A 24,222-nucleotide genomic window follows, 5' to 3' on the forward strand; every position below is an offset into this window, starting at 1 on the left:
TCTGTGCGCGCTCAGTTGTGTCCACTCTATGACTCCATGGACTGTAGCCCACCAAGCTTCTTTGTCCATGGGATTTCCCAGGCAAGAATACTGGAGTGGGTTGCCCTTTCCTTCTCTAGGACATGTTCCCGACCTAGGATTTGAACCTGCATCTCTTATGTTCCTGCATTGGCAGGGGGATTCTTTACCACTGAGCAGCAGGGAAGTCCACAGGAACATCCCCTGGAGAAAGAAATAGCAATCCATTTGATTTTTCTTGCCTGGGAAATCCCAGGGACAGAGGAGCCATGGGACTGGGGGGCTACAGTTCATGGGGTTGTGAAGAGTCAGACATGACTGAACAGCTGAGCACACACACAGTCATCAGGAGAAGAAATGACCCACTGACCAGCCATTCTAATTACAGGCAATATGAAAAGCTTTCATCTCACTATTTTGAAGAGATTTGTTTCTTGAAACAAAAGATGCCAATCAATAAATGCAGGGAACTCTAGATCATTGATCTTTGTCATAAAGGTAGATCCAAGTCTTTATGTCATAGAAATGAGATGCTAAGGATGACTTTAACTCACATTGCAAAGTCAGTGACCCCTTTGCTATATAATCTGAAGTCTGAAATATTTCAGAAGAAAAAAAATGTCTGTTTTTTTCCGTTGTAGACAGAATACCTATAGATGTAATTGTATTAGGATCAATTTCACAATGCGCAAAAATCACATGGGAACTGCCTAAACATACCAAGGTTTTCTTTCAGTTCAGTCAACATCAGTTTTTGTGATGGATGTTGTGCTTGTCTATAGCCACTCAGCGTTTTGCTTGTGGATCTCTTGAAGTCTGAGATACTTGCTAAATGTGGTTTGATTACACACTCCTGGAGCCAAACGGAACGTGGATGAGAGAAGCACTTTGCGTGGTGTGCAGGTGCTTGTTATAACAAATCCTCTCAGAGAAAACCTGTGTGAAGTCCTAGGAAAGAAATGAGACAGCACAGGCTTCTGAAGGGGCTACATGGAGAGAATGAATGTCAGTGTTAAATACCATAAGAAGTTGGAGGAATGAAGATGTTTGTCAACATGCACAGCTTCATGGTTGTGTGCGTAGACTTTTCTTTTACATCTTTCAAAATATTTTTTATTGTATGTGTTTCCTTAATAAAACCCTGGAAAGGAACTTCCCTGCTGGTCCAATGGCTAAGATTCTGCACTCCCAACACAGGGGGCCTGGGTTCAATCCCTGGTCAGAAAACTAGATCCTACAGGCCACAACTGAAGATTTCACATGCCACAGCCAAGATCAGGTGCAGCCAAATAAATAAATAAGTATTTTAAAATAAGAAAGACTCGCAGCATGTCTGATAAGTACTATGCTTTTTAAGTAAGTGTGAAGGGCAAAATACGTTTTGAAATCTCTTTTACAAATACAGTTGATATGAAGATCACCGTGACTTTGGGTGCTGGAAGTTACCATCATTACCACTTTGCTTGTTGCCCTCATTCATTTTTGAAGGCTATGCTAAATTTCAGTTCAAGACTGAATGAATTAATTTAAAGGTACATTTTTCTACTCCAGCATCCCTGAATTTCATCTCCTTGAGCACGCGATTAATGAGCCCTCCTTAAAAGGAGTTTAGGGACATCCCTGGTGGTCCAGTGGTTGAGAATCTGCCTTGCAGTGCGGGGGACTTGGGTTTGATTCCTGACTAGGGAACAACGATCCCACATGCCCCAGAGAAACTAAACCTGTATGTGGCGACTACTGTATCCGAGAGCGGCAACTAGAAAGTTCGTGTGCCGCAATGAAATATTGCGCGTGACACAACAAAGAGGATGAGGGCCACAACTAAGACCTGATGCAGGTCAATTAATACCAAAATAAATAAAAGAATAGTTTCTTTTTAAAAAAAGGAGTTTAGGTTTCTTAAAATGAGGTAAGACATAAATTCAAGGACTTAATATTTGTAACAAGTCAAAACCTAAACCTCTCTATGCTGCATTAAATATAGAAAAGTATATTTTAGTACACTTGGATGTACACAACAAAAAAGTCTTCACAAAAGTTCTTATACAGAAAAATAATATATCTGCATGTGCCAGAATTTGTTAAAATGGTTACTCACCCTTTGGTCCTATATTCTAGGAACTTGTTCTAAATAAGTAATCGCAAATATTGTGCACAAGCATGATCTTCACACTTTAATTAATAGCATTAATAAAAATTTTGGAACTCACTAAATATTAAGGATGGGGGTGATTAAAATAAAACTTGAGGATATTCACATAGCAGAATATGACAGGGTCAATAGAATGCTATTTTAAAGATTTACTGATGCCAGAAAATGCTTTTACTTGACTGGTGTGTGTACAAATATAAGGAGCTTTCCAGGTGGCTCAGTGGTAGAGAATCTGCCTGCCAGTGCATGAACCACAGGAGACATGAGTTTGATCCCTGGCTCAGGAAGATCCCCTGGAGGAGGAAATGGCACCCCTCTCCAGTAGTCTTACCTGGAAAGCCCACGGACAGAGGAGCCTGGCAGGCTGTAGTCCATGGTGTCACAAAAGAGTGACATGACTGAGCACGCACGCACACGTACACACATACATACAGCATTGTCTAAAGGCTACAAAAATGGAATTTGTAACACAAAATTATAATAACAGTGAGATTATAGGTCATATTTATTTTGTCCTCAATCCAATCTCTACACTATTTTTTGAGAACCTTGGAGAAGGCAGTGGCACCCCACTCCAGTACTCTTGCCTGGAAAATCCCATGGACGGAGGAGCCTGGTGAGCTGCAGTCCATGGGGTCGCTAGGAGTCGGACACGATTGAGCAACTTCACTTTCCGTTTTCACTTTCATGCATTGGAGAAGGAAATGGCAACCCACTCCAGTGTTCTTGCCTGGAGAATCCCAGGGACGGGGGAGCCTGGTGGGCTGCCATCTCTGGGGTCGCACAGAGTCAGACACGACTGAAGTGACTTAGCAGCAGCAGCAGCAGCAGTATGTGTGTGGTACTGGATTGTACATGAGTTCAATGGTAACAAAACAGAGCATCTGTTCTCGTGGATCTTAAAGTCTGTTTTTAATTTGTTGACATTTGTGAGTCTTTACAATGAACTTAGATTGGTTTTAATAATTACATAAAATACCCAGAAGTCTTTATTTTTTTTTTTTTTTGCTGCACTGGGTCTTGGTTGCTGTGTGTGGGCTTCTCTAGCTGTGGGGAGCAGGGTCTACTCTCTAGCTGGGATACGTGGGCTTCTCCTTATGGTGGCTTTTCTTGCTGCAGAGCTTGGGCTCTTGTGAGATTAGTTGCTTTGGGGCACGTGGAATCTTCCCAGACCAGAGATGAAACCTGTGTCCCCTGTATGGACAGGTACCCTTAACCACTGAACTGCCAAGGAATGCCCTCTCCAGAAATTTTAGTTTTGTTATTCCAAACTTGCTATAGAGAAATACACACATTTTCTTCAGGATATCAGGGTTGGCTTGAAGGGAGCTGTCCAGGTATTTGTGAAATCATTTCTTCTCCTTGGAAAAGAAATGTCTTTGAAAATGATTGCCTTTTGATTATCTTGGTAATTACATACATTGTGCATTTTTGTGTCTGTCTACATTTAAGAACACAAAGCTAAATTCACTCTGGATTGGATTAATGAAAATATTTGCAATACTCATGCCGTACCTCACTTATCTTTTAGTAAGATATATTGGAATTGATCTATTATATAATATTCTTAGGACATATATCAAAATAATATAAGATAAAAGAAATAAACAAATTGTGATTCAACGGATAGCATCAAAAGTTCAATTTTCTTTTTAAAACAGAAAATATTTTTTTTAAAAAAAACACAATTTCCCCCATTCCTTATTCGCCCATGCTTGCCACAGAGAAAATCTCCTCCAAACTAATTTCAGAGTGACCTTGTGATGGGGTTATAGCCTAAGAAATTGTAGCAGGAGCCTTAGGCAGGATTTATGAGAAGATGTGAATTGAATTTTGCATGGGGAAGGGAAATTTCACTTAGTATTTGTTGTCAAGTGCTGTTTTAACATAAGGCAATGAGATGGCTTGACACCCTTGAAGATGACCCCCAGCTTCACCCCACCCTGGGAGGGCAGTTGTGGTCCCTCAAACCTTAATGGCTTTGCTGTCTGTCTTTATCCCTCCCCTCATCTCTTCCATTTTTAGATACTCCCAGGATCTCAGCTGAGCCCTTTTCATTACAGTCTACTGTCTATTTTTGGACCCCTCCAAACAGTCATTTGACTGCTAATGTCTTCCACTTATTAAGAGATGAGTAATGATCCGATGTCTTCCAGTGTTTTGCCTATACTACTGTACAGTTAGTTCATTTGATTCATCTTCCTAACCCTACAGGTAAAAATATCATCCTCATTTTATGCATCATGAAGTGGAGACCCAGCTAAATTTTGGTAATCTAAATGACTCCCTGGAGTAGGCTGAATAATGCCTTCCTCCTTCTCTCTCTGCAGAATGTGTCTATCTCCTAAATTCTGGAGTCTGTGAATTTGTTACCTTACAGGTTAAAAAGACTTTGCAGATGTGTTTACATTAGGCATCTTGAGATGGGCAGATTACAGCGAGTTATTCTGGTAGTTATCCAGTTATCCTAGTATCCAAAAGCACTGCGGACACTGACCATAGCCATGAAATTAAAAGACGTCTGCTCCTTGGAAGGAAAGCTATGACAAACCTACACAGTGTATTTAAAAGCAGAGATATCACCCTGTCGACAAAATCCGCATAGTCAAAGCCATGGTTTTTCCCGTAGTCATGTACAGATGTGAGAGTTGGATCACAGAGAAAGCTGAGCGCCAAAGAATTGATGTTTTCAAATTATGGTGCTGGAGAAGACTCTGGAGAGTCCCTTGGACTGCAAGGAGATCAAATCAGTCAGTCATAAAAGATATCAACCCTAAGTATTCAATGGAAGGACTGATGCTGAAGCTGAAGGTTCAGTACTTTGGCCACCTGATGAGAAGAGCTGACTCACTGGAAAAGACTCTAATGCTGGCAAAGATTGAGGGCAAGAGGAGAAAGGGACAGCAGAAGTTGAGATGGTTGGATCACATCATTGACTCAATGGATGTGAATTTGAGCAAATTCTGTCCTTTGGGAGATAGTAGAGGACAGAGGAGCCTGGCATGCTGCAGTCCATGAGGTCACAAAGAGTCAGACACAACTTAGCGACTGAACAACAACAACTCTTGTATTAACAACAGCAACATCCTGGTAGACTTAATGTGTTGACAATTGTCCTTATATGAGGGAGGTAGAGGGAAGCTTCACTACAGAAGTAGAGAAGTGACAATGGAATTAGATGTTTGATGAATTCAAAAAGAGACAGGGAGACAAGGAATGCAAGCAGCCTCTAAAAGTTGAAAAAGGCAGGCAGTGGATTCTCCAATGATGTCTCTAAACCTCAGAATTAGTCCATCTGACCCTCGATTTCAGACTTCTGACCTCCAGAACTGTGAGAGTAGATGTGTATGATTTAGGCTACTCAGTCTGTGGTAGTTTGTTACAGCAGCAGCAGGAATCTAGAACACTTCCTTCTTTCACTCCTGCAGTAATGGTATAATGAGGTCTCAAACTCAAGGGAGACAGTCCCTAGGCTGGAGCTTTTAGCCATAGTGCTGCACTTAAAGATCATTTGACTCAAGTTAAGTCCCCTAAAGTTATGAACGCTTAGTGGTTAAATGAACAGAGTCCCCGTCCTGGCACTTGGCAGCTGTGTGGCATTGGCCAAGATATATGGCTTCCTAATCTCACTATTCACATGAGAAATGGACGTGATAGTCACACATGCATTTAGGGATCCTAAGGATGGAGGAATTGATGTCTGGAAAGCACTTTACAAGATTCTTATCTCATGGTCAATGTCACAATCACATTTAGTAACAGAAGGCACATGAAGACTTTGAAAGGCCAATTAAGTTTTCAAGTGTGAAGCTTCAATAACATTTCTTGGACTCTTCATTCATTCACAATCATTTTATTATTTTTTATTAAATTCTTTATCTTGCACTGGAATGTAGCTGATTAACAATGTGTCATAGTTTCAGGTGGACAGCAAAAGGACTCAGCCATCCATATCCATGTATCCATTCTATTCCAAACTTCCCTCCCATCCAGGCTGCCACATAAAATTGATCAGAGTTCCCTGTGCTAGACAGAAGGTCCTTGTGGGTTATACATTTTAAATAAAGCAGTATGTATTTATTCTATTTGTAACTAGTATGTGAAGGTAGGTGTGTGTCCAAAAAGTCTTTCCTGGAATGAATTTTAAAAGACAGTGAAAGGCTGAAAGCCAAGTTACTGATAGTCATGAGACAGAGTTTTGATTTTTAGGGAGAGTTATGTGTATGGACACCTGGTTTCACACTGGGAAAATTGATAAGCAAGTAGATAATTGATAAGTGAAATAAAGTGGGTAGTATTGTGTCTATGGTTATTATGAGATATATATAAACTGATTTCCCTGGAGCTTCCCTACTGGCTCAGATGGTAAAGAATCTGCCTGCAATGCAGGAGATCTGGGTTCAATCCCTGGGTTGAAGAGATCCCCTGGAAAAGGGAATGGGTACCAACTCCAGTATTCTTGCCTGGAGAATTCATGGACAGATGCTACAGTCCATGTTGTCACAAAGAGTCCAACATGACTGAACAACCAACACTTTGACTTTTTTTTTGCTGATTTCCAAACATGCTGAATTGGGGTTCTGGGGAGATGCAAGGGTTAATGTTCTTTGGAAACTGCCTCTCATGGTACAGAGCAGCAGTTGGTGCTGGAAGGCTTTGATTAAATGAGTCTCTCCAAATGACTAAAGAGCAATTCTATTATAGGCAGTCCTTGTTTTCCATCACTGGGCATTCTGGAACATCGCTAATCATATAGCATATTGTCTCACACTGGACCATATTTTCCCGTAAGAACAGCACTGCAATTGGAGGGTCGCATTGCTGATGGAGGGCTCCAGTTTCCAACAAATCATGGCTATGAAAAGAATGTATCGTAAAAGCAGAATTCTAACCATCTTAAATACTGGCACTCATTTCACACAGTGAAATGCAATCAGTTTTGCCCTATTCAGCAAATATATATTAAGCATCTAATTTACAGCAGACACTTTGCTAGGCACTGGAGATGCAAAGATAATAAAATACAGCCTTGCATGTTCATGCAGCTCACAGGCACAGATAAATCAGGTCATTTCATTGAGGTGAGCAAGATGAGTGATGTGAGCACTGAACTATCGATTTTTTTTTTTTTTAAAGAATCCCCAGTGTTCTTTACAAAACATAAAAACCTAGCCCATCAGTGTCAAAAATCAGACCATAATTTGACTACTGTGGTGTATCAGAAGGAACACTACATTTAGAGTGAGAAAACATCTTTCTGATTTCTATATCAGCTAGGAGTCTCTTATTGAAAGTGTCAGAAAACCCAAGTCCAGCTAGTTTACTCAAGGTACAAAGAAAAAATAAACCAGGAGATTTGGTGGAGATGATGGTGGTGGAATTATCAGCTCATGAAACAGGTCTTAATGTGGAGCTTCAAGTATGGCTGGTGTAATGGTTTTAAAATATGTTTAGAAACAGACTTCTGGTTCCCAGGGTCGGGTGGTAAGGGGAGGAAGGATTGAGATTTTGGGATCATCAGATGTAAACTATTATATATAGGATGGATAAACAACAAGGTCCTACTGTATAGCACAGGGAACTATTTTCAATATCCTGTGATAAACCATAGTGGAAAAGAATATGAAAAAGTATGTATATGTGTGTATAACTGAATCACTTTGATGTACAGCAGAAAGTAACACAACATTGTAAATCAACTATACTTCGATAAAATAAAAATTTTAAGCTTCTAGAAATTCTTTGACATTCTTCCCTTCAAAAGGCACAGTCTAATAACCCTCCCTCTAAGTGTGGGTCAGACTCAGTTATTTTTCTCTAATGAATAGGGCATGGCAGATTAATGATGTGTGATGGTTGAAGCTAGATCATAAGACATCACCACTTCTACTTTGATCTTTGTTGAAGCATTCACTCTGGCACAAGCTAGCCAGCTGCCGTGACATGTAGACACTCAAGTAGCCGATGGAGAAGTCATGTGGGAATGAACACAGCACCCTGGCCACAGCCAGCCCAATTTGCCAGTCTTATGCATCATGCTCCTTGGAAGTCCGTCTTCCACCCCAGTCAAGCCTTCAGGTAACTGCAGCCCTAGCTACATCTTAACTGTAGCCTTCTGAGAGACTCTGAGCCAAAACAACCTAACTGAGCCACTCCAAAATCTGTGACCCCAGAGAACATGAGAATGATAAACATTTACTCTTGTTATGCTACACCAATCTGGATTTGTAGTTTAGAAGATGGCGTCAGTCCTGAATTTCTGTCTAATCCCTGACTCTTCTCTGGGCTGGCTACATTCTCAGAAAGGTTACCTCTCTTCATGGCAGGTTGATTACAACTGCTCCAACATCAAATCATCTCATTTTACAGTAGGAAAGACATGATAAAGTGTCTCTCCAGTTAATTCCTCCAGAAATCCTGAGACTTACTCTGATTGGACCAGCCTTGGTCATGTGCCTCTCTCTGGACCAATCAGTGGAGCTGGGACCTAGGTTCCATGATGGAGAGAGGGAATATTTAGTCAGTGAAACACAGAAAAAGGCGGGATGCGAGGCAATTATCCAGTCAGAACATGGTCTTATTATGAAAAGAGAGAGGAATTTAGTCAACAATTATTTCAACGACTGCTATGTGCAGGCACAATTCTAAGCCCTGAGGATACATCAGGGCTTAGAAAAAAGAACAAAAATTTCCATTTTGTATTGCTTTACATTTCAGCAAATTAATTCTGAGGTGGTTAAAAATACTGCAAATCTAACTAATGGTGCAATATTTATCAAGTTAACAGCTGTGTGACCCAGAATAAGTCATATTCTTCTCATTTTTTCCTCTGAAAAATTAAGATACAACCTTCTTCTCTCTATTGGCAAGTCCCCCCTGCACCCTACCCTAAGGATGAGAGGTGATGTATGTGGAAATAATATATGAAGTACAGAATATTGTTTTCAATACTGAAACCAAGTTCACAGACTGGGAGAAAATACTTGCAAATCATACTGCTGACAAAGTACCAGTATCCAGAAGAGAAGACCAATGACCAATCTGAAAAATGGACAAAACATTTGAACAGAGGTTTCCCAAAAATATATATACATATGGTAAATGAACACATGAAAAAAAAATTCACTACTAGTTATCAAAGAAACCTAAATTTAAACTACAGTGAGGTACCACACATATCCACTAGAATGAAGTTTTAAAAGATGGATAGCTTATACTTACATTTATTTATAGCAGCTTTATTCACAATAACCCAATGTCTGTCATCAGGCTAATTGGTGAATACATTTCTATATATCTATAAATGGAATAAGACTCAAAAATTAAAAGAAATGGGGTACCGATGCACACAACATGGATGGATCTCAAAAACATTTTGCTGAGTAAAAGAAGCCAGAAACAAATAAATGCATAGTGTACTGTTTTATTTATATGAAACTTGATAAATGGAAAAGCTAAATGATAGTGACAGAAAGCATGTTAGGCCTTACCTAGGGCAGTGGAAAGGCTGGGAATTGACTCCACGGATTCATAAGGGACTTATTGCATTGATGGATCTGTTCTATAACTTGATTGTGTTACATGACTGTGTACATTTGTCAGAATTCGTCTAACTATATGCCTCAAGTGGTGGCTTTTTATTATATGCAAATTGTACTTCAATAAATTTCATTGAAAAGTAAGTTAACATTTCACTATGGCCTCCTCTGACCTTTCAAGGGTTTAGACGGCCTTCTGGTGATGAGTGGAAGTGAAGTCCTCTCAAATGGCCTTGGAGAATTTGAGCTTTAGACATTTCTGTACAGCAGGCAGGGAGGTCCTGAATCATTTCAATTGTTTTGATTGTGCAAAGTGGTAGCTTCAATAAACAATCTGTATAATCAAGGGTTGCAATAGGGTGAAGCACCCGTCAGATCAGGGCTCCGTACACGTTTTTTATTTCCCTCACACTGTTCTTTTAGAATTTGGAAAATTTCACTTCAAAATGTAGACTTTTGCATCTCCCGCAAATCGGTATGATCTCGGTCTGCTGGGCTGTGACTGCAATCAGCGCAAGTGGAGGGCTTACTCTCTGTAGAAGAAATCACAGACCAGTTTGCATCAGTATGCAGCCCTGAGACCCAGGCCCCTTCGCTCATTTTTATTCATTTATTTGGCTGCGCTGAGTCTTAGTTGCAGCATGTGGGATCTATTTCCCAGACCAGGGATTGAACCCGAGCCCCCTTGCATTGAGAGCTCGGAGTCTTAGCCACTGGACCACCAGGGAAGTCACCTCCTTTCCCTGTTTCATTTTTTTTTTTTAATCAAATATTCCCTCCATGTCAACTCTTGAAAAAAGCGTTCCAAAGCATTACCTTTCATGTATCATACACCATTTTAAAAACTGAAAAGAATATTATGTAACAGAAACAAGACTCTGTAGCATGCTCTTGAGAACCCTTCAGATGCTAGAATCTCACTGTCCTTTCAGCATGTTTGGTCCACAGATACACCAGCACCACTTGCCATCCTCAAGCTATCAGAGCTGACCCCATCCTCTCAAAGGAGAGAATAAGCAGTCATTCACAAAGCTGGTGGGCTGAATTGTGTACCCAAGAGTACACAGAAGAGGGACGGTGGGAAGACCATGATGCTGATGGGTAGTGGACCAAATAGAATTGAAGAGCCAGAGAAGAACAGGTCCTCAGTGATGAAGTGTGGGAAGTGGGATTAACAGGCTTGTAGATGAAGTTGCAGTGGGTGTGGAAGCTTTGGGGTTCCAGAGAGATAAGAGAACCATCTGATGAAGGCTCAGATTATGAAGGAGGAAGGGAAGGGAAACAAGAATAAGAAGGAGGAGGGGGAGGAAGAAGAGGGGGCGAAGGGGAGGACAGGAATCTGGACCATTATGTTTCAAAAGAGAAGGAAAAAAAGGAACTCTCAGCTGCAACTTCAGACAGAAGAAACATTCCAGAAACTTGGGTCCATCTTTTGGCTTTTTTCCCATCTTTCTTTACCCGCATCTCAACCCCCCTCTGTGGTATTCTTGCTGCTGCTGCTAAGTCACTTCAGTGTGTCCGACTCTGTGCGACCCCATAGACGGCAGCCCACCAGGCTCCCCCGTCCCTGGGATTCTCCAAGCAAGAACACTGGAGTGGGTTGCCATTTCCTTCTCTAATACATGAAAGTGAAAAGTGTGAAAGTGAAGTCGCTCAATTGTGTCTGACTCTTAGCAACCCCATGGACTACAGCCTACCAGGCTCCACCAGCCATGGGATTTTCCAGGTGAGAGTACTGGAGTGGGGTGCCATTGCTTTCTCCTGTGGTATTCCTGTGTAGGTTTTAAAAAAAGTTGACTGTACAGCTGATGGTGGTTATCACTCAGGGGGTAGGTTATGATGCTGAGAAATTCCATTATAAAACAACATCAATTTCTAGATTAAAAATGTGTGTATACAATATATAAGATAGGTTTTTAAGACATTCTCTTTGCATTTGCATATGCTGTTTCCTTTGCCTGTTTCCTTTGCCTGCAGTGTCCTTCCCTCCCCTCTCTGCCTATCCAGATATGTGAAGTGAAAATGTTAGTTGCTCAGTCGTGTCCAACTCTTTGCAACCCCTTGGACTGTAGCCCGCCAGGGTCCTCTGTCCATGGGATTCTCCAGGCAAGAATACTGGCGTGGGTTGCCATTCCGTCCTCCAAGGCATTTTCCTGGCCCAGGGATCGAACCTGGGTTCCTATCCAAATATACACATCCTTTATTATTCAGTTTAAATGTCCTCATTTCTGGGTGTCTTCAACCCTAGCCTCCTGAACAAAGATAAATGGAACTGTTTCTCTTCTCTGCTCCCATAACACACTGACCATTGTTCATTTGCTGTTTTAGATTTCTTTTTCAACCACTGTAAATTTTATTCATTTTTTATTGTGTTTTTACATTGAAGTATAGTCAATTTACAATGTTGTGTTAGCTTCAGGAGTACAGCAAAATGATTCAGTTTTACATATATACGTTCAGTTCAGTCACTCAGTCGTGTCCAACTCTTTGCGACCCCACAGACTGTAGCATGCCAGGCTTCCCTGTCCATCACTAACTCCCGGAGCTTGCTCAAACTCATGTCCATTGAGTTGGTGATGCCATCCAACCATCTGATCCTGTCATCCCCTTCTCCTGCCGTTAATCTTTCCCAGCATCAGGGTCTTTTCCAGTGAGTCAATTCTTCGGATCAGGTGGCCAAAGTATTGGAGTTTCAGTTTCAGTATCAGTCTTTCCAATGAATATTCAGCATTGATTTCCTTTAGGATTGACTGGTTTGATCTCCTTGCTGTCCAAGGGACTCTCAGGAGTCTTCTCCTACACCACAGTTCGAAAGCATCAGTTCTTCAGCATTTAGCTTTCTTTATGGCCCAACTCTCACATCCTTACATGACTACTGGAAAAACCATAGCTTTGTCTATATGGACCTTTGTCGACAAAGTAGTCTCTGCTTTTTACTATGCTGTCTAGGTTGGTCATGGAGAAGGCAATGGCACCCCACTCCAGTACTCTTGCCTGGAAAATCCCATGGACGGATGAGCCTGGTAGGCTGCAGTCCATGGGGTCGCTAAGAGTCGGGCACGACTGAGCGACTTCACTTTCACTTTTCACTTTCATGCATTGGAGAAGGAAATGGCAACCCACTCCAGTATTCTTGCCTGGAGAATCCCAGGGACGGGGGAGCCTGGTGGGCTGCCGTCTACGGGGTCGCACAGAGTCGGACATGACTGAAGCGACATAGCAGCAGCAGCAGCAGCTAGGTTGGTCATAGCTTTTCTTCTTATATTTATCTGTGTATATATGTATATTTATATGTGTATGTGTATTATTTTTTCAGATTCTTTTCCATCATAGGTTATTACAAGACGTTGAATATAAATCCCTGTGTTATGCATTAGGTCCTTGTTGTTTTACACCTATTTTAGGGAAGCCTGATGTGCTTGTCTATGGGGTCACAAAGAGTCAGACACGACTTAGTGACTGAACAATGACAGTGTGTATACGCTGCTGTTTGGGACTTTTGTCTCTGTTTCCAGACTTGGGGAATCTTTAGACTTCCTCAGTAGACTCTGCATGTCACACGTAAATATTAAAGCAACTGGAAAATCACTCTTGGTGATTTACAGATTTGGGTGGTTTTTAAAAATTTTATTGGATTATAGTTGATTTATAATGCATTGGTTTGTGTGAGTTTCAGATGTACAGCAAAGTGTTTCAGTTATACATGTACATATAGTCGTTCTTTTTCAGATTCTTTTCTCATATAGGTTATCACAGAATACTGAGTAAGGTCCCCTGTGCCAAACAGTAGGTCCTTGTTGGTTATCTATATTATGTAGTGTGTGTTTGTTCATCCCAAGCTCTCGATTTATCCCCCTTCCCCCACCACACACACCTTAGGTTTCCTCTTTGGTAACTAGAAGTTTGCTTTTGATATCCGTGTGTCTCTTTTGGTTGATTTACAGATTTGTTGACTATGACCAGATACTCAATACTTATTATGAATTTACAAAGTATCCTAGGGTACTGGACTTCTGTTGCTTTTGGCTGACCGTCATCGATTCTTCTTTTCATTCATTCATGAAATACTCGTTATGCACCTATTATGTGATATTCGGCATTATAGGTACTAGGGATGCAGTAATAAAGAAGACTGACAAGTTTCCTGCCCTCATGGAGCTTGTATTCTAGGGGCCAAAGACAGACTAATGCATAACTAGATAAAATTGGGACCAGTCCTCCCCACTTCTCAGTTCACTTGCTTAGAGTAGAACCAACCCCACCCTCTGACTCTAGAGGAGAGAGGGACATGGTCCAAATCCACATAGTTCCCCTGGTCTAGGTAGATGAAAGAGATATGTTTGAATGTCATTTTCCATGACTTTAAAGATAATATTTATTTATTTAACTGTGCTGGGTCCCAGTTGCAGCATGCAGGATCTTTGAGCTATGGCATGTGGAATCTTCAGCTGCAGCATGTGCGATCTTGTTCCCTGACCAGGGAATGAACCTCCACTCCTACCCTCTGCACTGGGAGGGAAAAGTCCCAGCTCCTGGACCACCAGTGAAGTCTCCATTTCCACAACTTTTACAGGAAATAAGCTTTTCAGTTTTCTTCTGCTCCTTCTACCTGGAATGGTAGGATGCAGACTCAGAGCTGCTGGTAATTAATTTGCCATAATGTGGCATGACTCTTCCTGAGAATAGTATGCACAGAGAAAGACATAATATTAGATGTGTAGTCTAGATAGCCATGTTTTACACCTAAATCAAGCTTTACCTGAAGTTAGTACTTTCCCTGGATTTGTCACATACACTTGCCAATAATGTCTATTGGCAAAAACCAGTTGAAGCTGGGTTTCTGCTCTTTGCAGACCTGTCTTATACACCAGATTACCGTTCTGCTTATATACCACAAATTAGTATAAAAATGTCAAATTTTATTTTAGAATACATGTCATGGAATTGCAACAATGGCACAAAAAGAAGAACTTCTGGTTCCAGCCAGTGTGCAAAAGCATTTATTTAAAATGACTAAAGATATAGAGCTTGAAATTACTAGGTTTCTAAATATGAGTACTTCTTATGTAAAAAATTTTAAATCTTTGGGAGGGTGCCCTCTGAGTATCTCTTCATTTGATCTGTGGCTTCAAGTAGGGAATTTATTAGCATCTGTTTTCCTGTGATTTTGCATCTTTGGCCAAATTACAAAGATATTATCTAATACTTGGTATTTAATCTCTCCCGTGGTTACCAACATCACTTAAGAAAATCACAGAAATTGTGAGTAAGGAGTGTTTGGTCTAAGACATATATTTCACAGATGGAGAAATTGTTCTGAGCCTGGATCATTAGAATCCAGGTCTCAGGATGTTCAAGGCATTTATCATTACCAATTCCCATCTGGGAGTTAGCCTTAGTTGAATTTAGGATCTGCTGCAAACTTTTGATAGTTCTTTGCATGTATTGCTTTGAAGATATTCAGAAGTCTGGAGATTTTAGAAAGTTTTTAAATGAGAAATAAGGACGTCTCTCGGATATGATCAGATTTTTTTTTTTTTTCAGAAGAGAAATTGCAGGGTGGTTCCCCAAGCTACTTTTCTTAGCAGCCTCAGAAATCATGAGATGTGAGATTGTATTTTAGGATTGTCTAAGTAAACCTCCGTCTCTCCTCCCCTGCCTCATTTTTCTAATCTAAGGAGATAGATCTTGAGTCTTTCAATCTCTGTGAAATGATTTTCACTTTGGTTGTCATTTTAAGTATGAATTTCCCCTTAATCCTGAAAGCTTTATTTCATTTTGCTCCTCTATCTATAGCCTAAAATTTAATTCTACTTTGATGCTGTAATTTCAAGCTTCTGTTCTCTATGTAGGGCATTGTGCTTTGGGGTAGACAAAAGGTGCTCAAACTGTACCTTCATTAACCGGGGAGACTGTAGGGAGAAAACAGAAAAGAAACAAATGCTGTCATAATTGAAATTATAATGTTTTGAAGTTAAACTCATTTTATCAGCCCCGTTTTCTTGTGAACCATTGGAATCACCATGAAATGCTTATTATCACTCCCATGTGATGTGTTATCAGATGCCCATAAAGGACCAGGGTCATCGGTGTTGGAAATGAGATGCATGATAGCATAAACACAATTAGGTACTTGGGTCTTGGTGGCTGTTCAGGAGCAGAGTGTCCATTTTCCTGCCAGAGATGAATCCAACTCAGGAACAAGCAGTACTGAACTCAGGTTCAGCTGCCCATCACTCAAAAGCTGGTAATTCTAGAGGCAAGTGTCAGGAGAAAGGAAAGTTGCTTTAGTCAGAAAAGCTGGTAATCAGGGGAGAAAGTGACCTCATGTCCAGAGGCCATCTCCAAAGACTGTGCAGAATCTCAGTGAATCATTAAGGAAGCTGGGTTCTTTTTTTCTTTTTGGCTGCACCCAACCTGGGATTGAACCTATACTCTTAGGGTTGTTGGTCTTCTCCAACCAATAGAAATTCATTGGAGGCCCGACAGCCGCCAGGTGGTGCTGTGGTCAAGCACCCGCCTGCCAGTGTGGGAGACTAAGAGATGTGGGTTCGATCCCTGGGTTGGGAAGATCCCCTGGAGGAGTGCATGTCAACCCAGTACAGTATTGTTGCCTGGGGAATCCCATGGACAGAGGAGCTTGGTGGGCACAGTCCATGGGGTGGCAGAGAGTCTGACATGACTGAAGTGACCACAGGTGCACGCACGAGCCCAGGCAAGAAATACAGGCAAGGCTTTACTGAGGCTCCAGCTGCAACAGGAGCAGTGAGAACAAGTAACAGGTTCTCTTGCTCGCTCCCTGGCCAGGGTAAGGAGAGTGGAGGGTGGGCAAGGACGGGCAAGCTGCTGCCTTACATGGGGTGAGGGTAGGGGTGTGTCCAAAGGTCTGGCCAGAGGGGTAGCGCAGATGATTTGCCCACCCCTCTGATGGCACGGTGTGCAGGGGTCATGTTCTGAGCCCTACTACTACTAACATCCTGTTTTTGCTCTGGCTGTTCAGAAGTTGCAGTTGAGTGTTTTGGTCTTTTTGTCCAAGTGCACATGCATGTGGTTATTTTTCAGATCAGATCAGATCAGTCACTCAGTCCTGTCCGACTCTTTGCGACCCCATGAATCGCAGCACACCAGGCCTCCCTGTCCATCACCAACTCCCAGAGTTCACTCAGACTCACATCCATCAAGTCAGTGATGCCATGCAGCCATCTCATCCTCTGTTGTCCCCTTATCTTGCCCCCAATCCCTCCCAGCATCAGAGTCTTTTCCAATGAGTCAACTCTTCACATGAGGTGGCCAAAGTACTGGAGTTTCAGCTTTAGCATCATTCCTTCCAAAGAAATCCCAGGGCTGATCTCCTTCAGAAGGGACTGGTTGGATCTCCTTGCAGTCCAAGGGACTCTCAAGAGTCTTCTCCAACACCACAGTTCAAAAGCATCAATTCTTCGGCACTCAGCCTTCTTCACAGTCCAACTCTCACATCCATACATGACTACAGGAAAAACCATAGCCTTGACTAGATGACCTTTGTTGGCAAAGTAATGTCTCTGCTTTTCAATATGCTATCTAGGTTGGTCATAACTTTCCTTCCAAGGAGTAAGCGTCTTTTAATTTCATGGCTGCAGTCACCATCTGCAGTGATTTTGGAGCCCCAAAAAATAAAGTTTGACACTGTTTCCACTGTTTCCCCATCTATTTCCCATGAAGTGATGGGACCGGATGCCATGATCTTCGTTTTCTGAATGTTGAGCTTGACGCCAACTTTTTCACTCTCCACTTCCACCTTCATCAAGAGGCTTTTGAGTTCCTCTTCACTTTGTGCCATAAGGGTGGTGTCATCTGCATATCTGAGGTTATTGATATTTCTCCCAGCAATCTTGATTCCAGCTTGTGCTTCTTCCAGTCCAGCGTTTCTCATGATGTACTCTGCATATAAGTTAAATAAACAGGGTGACAATATACAGCCTTGACATACTCCTTTTCCTATTTGGAACCAGTCTGCTGTTCCATGTCCAGTTCTGACTGTTGCTTCCTGACCTGCATACAAATTTCTCAAGAGGCAGATCAGGTGGTCTGGTATTCCCATCTCTTTCAGAATTTTCCACAGTTTATTGTGATTCACACAGTCAAAGGCTTTGGCATTGTCAATAAAGCAGAAATAGATATTTTTCTGGAACTCTCTTGCTTTTTCCATGATCCAGCGGATGTTGGCAATTTGATCTCTGGTTGCTCTGCCTTTTCTAAAACCAGCTTGAACATCTGGAAGTTCACGGTTCACATATTGCTGAAGCCTGGCTTGGAGAATTTTGAGCATTATTTTACTAGCATGTGAGATGAGTGCAACTGTGCGGTAGTTTGAGCATTCTTTGGCATTGCCTTTCTTTGGGATTGGAATGAAACTGACCTTTTCCAGTCCTGTGGCCACTGCTGAGTTTTCCAAATTTGCTGGCATATTGAGGGCAGCACTTTCACAGCATCATCTTTCAGGATTTGGAATAGCTCAACTGGAATTCCATCACCTCCACTAGCCTTGTTCGTAGTGATGCTTTCTAAGGCCCACTTGACTTCACATTCCAGGATGTCTGACTCTAGGTCAGTGATCACACCATCATGATTATCTGGGTTGTGAAGATCTTTTTTGTACAGTTCTTCTGTGTATTCTTGCCATCTCTTCTTAATATCTTCTGCTTCTGTTAGGTCCATACCATTTCTGTCCTTTATCGAGCCCATCTTTGCATGAAATGTTCCTTTGGTATCTCTGATTTTCTTGAAGAGATCTCTAGTCTTTCTCATTTTGTTGTTTTCCTCTATTTCTTTGCATTGATCGCTGAAGAAGGCTTTCTTATCTCTTCTTGCTATTCTTTGGAACTCTGCATTCAGATGCTTATATCTTTCCTTTTCTCCTCTGCTTTCCGCTTCTCTTCTTTTCACAGCTATTTGTAAGGCCTCCCCAGACAGCCATTTTGCTTTTTTGCATTTCTTTTCCATGGGGATGGTCTTGATCCCTGTCTCCTGTACAATGTCTTGAATCTCATTCCATAGCTCTCTTTGTAATTTTTGCTCAAGGCGAGGTGTGCTGAAGTGCGTGCACTGCAGCAAAGGGTCCCAGACATGTGTCAGCCTGTCCCACCCATACCAATGAAAGCAGAGTACTAACCACAGGACAGCCAGGGAATTCCCAGGAGGTGGGGTTCTGCATTATTCTCCACTGCATGCAGACTGGCTGACTCTCTTCAGATGTTATCATACCCATGTGATCTGCCTGCAGGATTGCTAAGCGGGCCGCTGGGTGTGGAGAACTAGTCATTCTTTAACTACTTCCTTCTTCATTCGGACTTCTTTGAATCCCGGAAAAGAATCAACAGGTTAGGCACGGCATGGTGTGCATTCAGGAGAGCATGGTCAGGAGTTCGTTTAAATTGCCTACTGAGCTAATTTGTATAATTAGGTTCTTTTAAGGTCAGAGCAAGGTGGGGAAGGGCAAAAGAGCTGCTTTCATTAGACATGTTCATGTGATCCGTGATAGAATTTCTCTTTGTCCATCAGGAGCAGGGAGAGAAGGGAAGTGGGGCACTCAGGTGGTATTTGTACATGCAATAGCATACTTTGTTCATCAAGGGTTGGACTGAGCACTTAAATGCCTCACTCTGCCTGGGAATATTCATTGGAAGGACTGATGCTGAAACTCCAATACTTTAGCCACCTGATGCAAAGAACCGACTCATTTCAGACCTTGATGCTGGGAAAGATTGAAGGTGGGAGGAGAAGGGGATGACAGAGGATGAGATGGTTAGATGGCATAACTGACTCAATGGACTTGAATTTGAGCAAGCTCCAGGAGCCGGTGATGGACAAGGAAGCCTGGCATGCTGCAGTCCATGGGGTTGCAAAGAGTTGGACAGGACTGAGCGATTGAACTGAACTGAACCTTCTGGGAAGACCTCACCTCGTGTCCTCTGGGCACACCTCATGTGACATCTTCTAACAGCAGCCAAGGGTAGAAATGCAGACTCAACTGCTGGTGATCCAGGCAACTCACAGCAGCCATAGGGAGGCTGGGGTGGTCTCCCCTCCAGGTGGGGGAGCTCCTCTAAACCCTGCTAGAGGATCTCATGGTGGAGGAAACATTAAGGAATACTGCCATGACCTCCCATGTATGATCTCACTGTTGGTGAGGTCATACTCAGATTTCTTTTCAAACTTACCCAGTGATTCCCCTACAGTGAAGGTCCCCCCAAAAATGGTCCCTGGACCATTTCTAGTAGCATTTCTAGTAGCACATAATCCCTCACTCCTATCCATTTTGCTTCATTTTCTTCATGATGTCACCAGCATGGAGAAGAGGCCTCTTATCGGAACATTAAGAATGATTGTTATACTGGGACTGATTCCACTGGTATACTCAGTTTATGTGCTCTTGTGGGTTCAAAAAGGTAAAAACTCTACATCTTCTTCATGATACCTCTGTCCTGGCTATTGATCTCACAGACCAAGGTCAATTGGATGAACACTGTTCTTCTGCTCTAGAAACATAGAGAATACTTGAAGCATGCTTAACCTTGTATTCATACCTTTTCACGTAACACACTAATTCTGATCCTATTCCGTTCACTTCTCCAGTGCAGTGTATTTCTGTTCTGATTAAGTGTCACCCAGGACCTCTTTCCAGGGTTTTTAATTTATGATATAAACCCATCTTCCCAAGGTCAACCTTACATATTCTAGGATGTACTTTTATCATGTTGTATACTTGTGAAAGTGTCAGTCACTCAGCCTTGTGTGACTCTTTGTGACCCTATGGACTGTTGCCTCGCAGGTTCCTTCAGGCAAGAATGCGAGAGTAGGTTGCCATTTCCTTCTCCAGGGGATCTTCCTGACCCAGGGATTGAATGCAGGTCTTCCACATTGCAGGCAGATTCCTTACCATCTGAACCACCAGGGAATCCCATGTTGTATCTTTATATGACATGATACTAAATTAGCTAAAATATAAAATGGCATGCACACACATACTTCAGTATCACACACACTATATATATATACTTAAGTATGACCTGTCTCTCCCACTGAAAAATGAACTTTATGAGAGCAATAACTTTGTCACCTTCCTATTTTTCTCCCCATGGTTTCTCCAGCTCCTAGAATAATACAGTATACGTGATAAGGAATCTATAAGTATTTTAAATGAGTGAATGGATAAAGGCAAGCTGCATTTTCCTGAATTTGGCAGACATATTCTTTGAAGGCAGAGAAACAGAAGATGATGCTAGAGAAATAGAGAAAGAGTGGACATGATACTTGGGGAGCAGCCTAGGCGAGGAGAGAGAGAGAGAGCTCTTATGCATATGGACTCCTAACTTCAGTTCTTATCTGAATCTCTATATATCCCCAGTCTTTGATTCCATTGGGTGGTCCTATATTCTCGTGTGAGACTTGTGGGGGTGTTTTTGGCTTCACCGTGAGGCCCTTGGGATCTTAGTTTCCAGACTAGGGTTGGGAACCTGAGCCCTCTGCAGTGGAAGCCCAGAGTCTTAACCTCTGGACCACCAAGGAAGTCCCAAGATTTCCTTCTTCTTAAACAATATTGAGTCAAACTCTTTTTCTTGCTGCTAAAGAAGCTTATTTGATAAAGGCAAGTAGGAGATGCTGAATAGAGACACTGCTGTAGACTGAGTAGACTTACTTTTATTTGCCTAAATGTGTATCTGTATTGTTATGTACTCAAAACTCTGCATTCTGACCCAAGCCAACTAGTATATTTCTAAGAAGGATTTGGGAAATTGCAAATAGCACTGTTTCTAATCATCAAGATATTGGTATGTCGTGTCTCATCTTGAAGCTTACAGCATACCTTTGCATTTATTCATTCTGACAGTGCCTTCTTCTCACCAAGAAGCCCCTGGAACATTTTTTTATTGGGCATCCTATGTCCTGTTTCCTATCTGAGTTCATGTGGGAAGGTGATCCACGGGGGGAATGGTGTTAGTGTTACTTCTTTTTATCTATTTAATATGTGCTGCTCAAAGAGGAACCCCAACAACCAAGCCTGGGAAATTTTGTAGCTAAGTAATCTCAAATAATAGGACTTTTTAAAAACTTTCTGAAAACCAATGGATAGTTAGTTTCTGACTTGTAGCTCTAGCCAGTTGACACCCCCAGATTATTTTGGAATTCTTAGATGTGTTCAAATACCTTATTAAACAAACTGAATTATTTCATATGAGCCAGGGTTCCAGCAGGAAACTCCAGATGTTTGGAATGGAAGAAACTTCAGTGAAGAATGAGGTGTGAGCAGGAGTAAGGCAAATTGCAGTGTTAGTTCCCTCAGACTCCCAAGGGTGGTCACAAGCCACGACTCTTGCTTGACAAGGGGAGGAGGGCCCAGTAAGAGGTAGACTCAGAGATAAGGGACCACCTGTCACAAGCTAGAGTTTTGAAGGAATACAGCAGCCATATGCAATCTGGAATATAGCAGAGAAGTGGGAAAGAAGACCGATACCTATCCTCCATCTTCTATTCTCATGCCAGGAAAATCCCATTGGCAAGCCCAGTTGGAAGCTGAAGGCTAATGGGGACCTTGATCTGAGCCCCTGGGTGATGTGGTCCATCTCAGTCAGCCCCTGGGTTCACAGGAGGCGGAGAATGAATCTTGGACCAAAGAAGAGATAAATAGAAAATAATCAGTGCACCATGACTTTCAATAGACTTCTACATTTCAGGTTCAGTCAATGTGTAGTGTTTACTTTCAAGAAAGCCATGGAAACCTTTAGGATTTTCTTCTTCCTTTCCTTACACTGGGGGTTCATGACTCCCTCTCCCCCCACTATAAGTTGCAATTGGGAAATATAATATTATTAGTAGTACAGAGATCCATATTTTCCTTTCTTCCCACATGAATATTTCTGGCTGGGGAGTTGCCTTTTACCATCTTTGGAACATTTCCAAAATGTATCCTTACCCTGATCATTATTCATGCCAACATCTTTTCCCATGTTGATGAGTGTAATTTCCTGCTTTGTGATCTGCTTAAGGCCTTACTCTTTCAACATCAGGGGGTCCAGACTGAGTCAGCCAAGCAATGTTCTTTCTTCCACAAGCTAGCCTTGTCATCATTAGTGATTTTTTTTTTTCCATTGTTGCCAAAACTAGTTCAGAATTACTCTCCTGAATTTTCCAATTCTCTCCTAAAGGGCTTAGTAATTTTCTCTGAGTGCATATATATCTTAAATTTTATTGCTGCCACACCCCTCCATGTGTGCTTCTCAATATAGCCATTATCCTTCTCAATAACTTCCAATTTTTTTGTAGGTATTCATTCAATAAATTCATTCAAGAAAATATTAATTGTATGGATGTACTGTACTAAATGTGAGGGGTATGATGATGAATGAAACAATTTAATCTCTCAACTCACAGAGCTTCCAAATAAATCTCTTGCCAAAAAAAAAAAAAGCACAAATATTGTTCTCTTTGTGTTCATCATAAATTTCTAGACCCCCTTCCTATTCTGTTTTCTATTTATCATATCTTCTTTTGTAATACATTTGTAAAAGTCAAAATGAAACTCCTCATTATTTTGTAATCACTTCAAAAACCATTTGTTGAGAGATTGGCATTTTTACCCCAGAGTGAAATGAGATTCAGAAAGAACTAAGCTGTGAGTCCCCACCCTGAGGATGTTAAACCAGTGCCCTTCTCTTTAGAAGGTGATCAGAAGCAACTTCATAATAGAAAGACAGTCTAATTGTGTCACGAGTCACTCTCTTTATAAAACCCTTCAAAGCTCTCTATCAGATTTTGTTTTGAAATGAAAGGCTTAATCAGCAGGTTCACAATTCTCTCCCTAGGTTAAGGAGGGAGTGGTGGGGACACCACCAGAAAGAAGGAAGGTGGTCGCATCTCACCTTCTGTTCACACTAATTGTTACCAAGGCCATCATGGTAGGACCATACCCCTGCCCCTCCCTCAAATGGAAACCAGTTACTCTAATCTCAGTTTCAAGAGAAAACTGCAAAGAGAAAAGCAAAACTGGTTAGAACATCCAAGGTTCAAGATGGCAGAAGACTTGACTTCCAGTAAACCTTGAACCTCACCTGCTCATTGTAATATCTTAGCTAAATGACACACCCATGGATGTCACGACAGTTGACTTTACCATATCAACCACCAGAAAAGCCCAGGCAAGGACTGGAAAGGAGAGTTGTATCAGTTTGGGGTCCAAACCACACCTCTGTTTTTGGATAAGTAATGAATATTCCTTCCATTCTTTAGAATTCCTTCCCTTTTACCTCGACCGTCCTATATATGTGATTTCCCTCTCAAATCGGGTTGAGAATTTGACTTGTGAATTAAATTCTCATTTCTTCATGTTTTGACCATTCAATAGAGCTACTGTTCCAGTTTCTGCATTGGTTTCATTATTGATTGGGCAAATCCTAGTGGAAAAAGAATCTCTCTGGCCAACACAAGGGGTCTCAACTGGGGTTAGGACCCTGGGGATGGGTCCAAGTCAACCAGTTC

The 24,222-nt window shown here is 41.7% G+C and overlaps 1 protein-coding gene across 1 annotated transcript in view; it reads left to right on the forward strand.

Moving 5' to 3' along the window:
• TMEM132D (transmembrane protein 132D) overlaps positions 1-24,222 on the forward strand; it is an 896,922-nt gene that overhangs the window by 437,327 nt on the left and 435,373 nt on the right. The gene's annotated exons all lie outside the window — the stretch shown is intronic.

The sequence above is a fragment of the Bubalus kerabau genome, chromosome 16, assembly GCF_029407905.1.
Source record: "Bubalus kerabau isolate K-KA32 ecotype Philippines breed swamp buffalo chromosome 16, PCC_UOA_SB_1v2, whole genome shotgun sequence".
Taxonomy (NCBI): Eukaryota; Metazoa; Chordata; class Mammalia; order Artiodactyla; family Bovidae; genus Bubalus; species Bubalus kerabau.